Source organism: Budorcas taxicolor, chromosome 13 (assembly GCF_023091745.1).
Source record: "Budorcas taxicolor isolate Tak-1 chromosome 13, Takin1.1, whole genome shotgun sequence".
Classification (NCBI taxonomy): Eukaryota; Metazoa; Chordata; class Mammalia; order Artiodactyla; family Bovidae; genus Budorcas; species Budorcas taxicolor.
Genome location: NC_068922.1, coordinates 44,816,175 through 44,818,044, shown reverse-complemented (window position 1 = coordinate 44,818,044; position 1,870 = coordinate 44,816,175).

The window sequence follows — 1,870 nt, the reverse complement described above, 5'->3', positions numbered from 1 at the left end:
TGCTGGCGTGACCCCGTGCAACCCGACGCACGCCGCAGGGCGGGACCAGCCAGACGCCTCCCAATTGGCCAGCGCGGAGCTACGGTCTCTCCGATAGGCTGGCTTGAAGGGGGTGGGGCCTGTGCACAGGGGGTGGGGCCTGGGCGGGGAGAGGAAGGGCTGCGCGCGAGAGGGGCGGGCTTACCCCAAGCCTGGTGATTTTCCTGGTTCTCAGGCCAGAGGTAACCCCGGTATCTGAGACAGACGTTTGGGCGCCGGCACTCTGCCAGCTCAGGCGTCCATCAGCAGCTCTAGGGCAGTGGACCGAATAGGGCTTCACCTGTCGGGTGCCTTAGCCCCGGGGCGTGGGGCTTCGTGGATGGGGTCTGAGGCTGGCATTGCCTGCTTTCCAGGGCCAGGATTCCATGATGTCACGCTATTTTAGGAATGGTCCCAACAAGAATGTCTCCAGCCAGAATGGATGCATGTATATGTATGGCTGAGTCCCTCTGCGGTCCACCTGAAACCTATCACAACATTGTTCAGTTCAGTTCAGTTCAGTCGCTCAGTCGTGTCCGACTCTTTGCGACCCCATGAATCGCAGCACGCCAGGCCTCCCTGTCCATCACCATCTCCTGGAGTTCACTCATTCACGTCCATCGAGTCAGTGATGCCATCCAGCCATCTCATCCTCTGTCGTCCCCTTCTCCTCCTGCCCCCAATCCCTCCCAGCATCACAGTCTTTTCCAATGAGTCAACTCTTCGCATGAGGTGGCCAAAGTACTGGAGTTTCAGCTTTAGCATCATTCCTTCCAAAGAAATCCCAGGGCTGATCTCTTTCAGAATGGACTGGTTGGATCTCCTTGCAGTCCAAAGGACTCGGTACCAATATATAATTGTTGTTTTTCAGTCGCTCAGTCGTGTTCAGCTGTTTGCAACGCCATGGACTGCAGCATGCCAGGCTTCCCTGTCTTTCACCATCTTCCAGAGCTTGCTCAAATTCACGTCCATTGAGTTGGAGATGTCATCAAACCATCTTATCCTCTGTCATTCCCTTCTCTTCTTGCCCTCAATCTTTCCCAGCATCAGGGTCTTTTCCAGTGAGTTGGCTCTTTGCATCAGGAGGATGAACTATTGAAGCTTCAGCACCAGTCCTTCCAATGAATATTCAGGACTGATTTCCTTTAGGATTGACTGGTTGGATCTCCTTGCAGTCCATGGGACTCTCAAGAGTCTTCTCCAACACCACAGTTTAAAAGAATCAATTATTCAGCGCTCAACTTTCTTTATGATCCAGCTCTCATATCCATACATAACTACTGGAAAGACCATAGCTTTAACTATATAGATCTTTTCAGCAAAGTGTTGTCTCTGCTTTTTAACATGCTATCCAGGTGTGTCATGCTATCCAGTATAAACTAAAAAGGTTTAAAAAAAAAAAAAAACTACAAAAAAAAAAAGTCCCAGCAAACTTCAGGACAGCTCCCTACCTGCATTTGTGCCTGGAGAGACTAGACAGGTGGCCTTCTGGAACCTCAGGGACTGGCCCCAAGAGGGCGGAGCATGAGTGGGTGGGCCAGGTAGGTGGCTGCAGGCTGGTGGGAACACTGGTGGCTGGGGTTGGGGGCACTTGGAAGAAGGCAGGACCCAAGTCTGGCCTCGGTTTCTCAAAGCTTTGGCTTCCTCCCTTGTCTCAACTTCCTCTTTCCTCCCAACCCCATCCCCTGCTCACCCATTACTTAAAAGGGACTCAAATCCCGTGGCCCCTTTTTCCAGGCTCTAAAGAAAGAACGCAAAGTAGACAGGTGCAGCTGGTCTGAACACATGACACTTTTCCAGCATCCTAAAAGATAGTCAGCAAAGTCTACAGAAACCTCTCTGTAGCACAGAG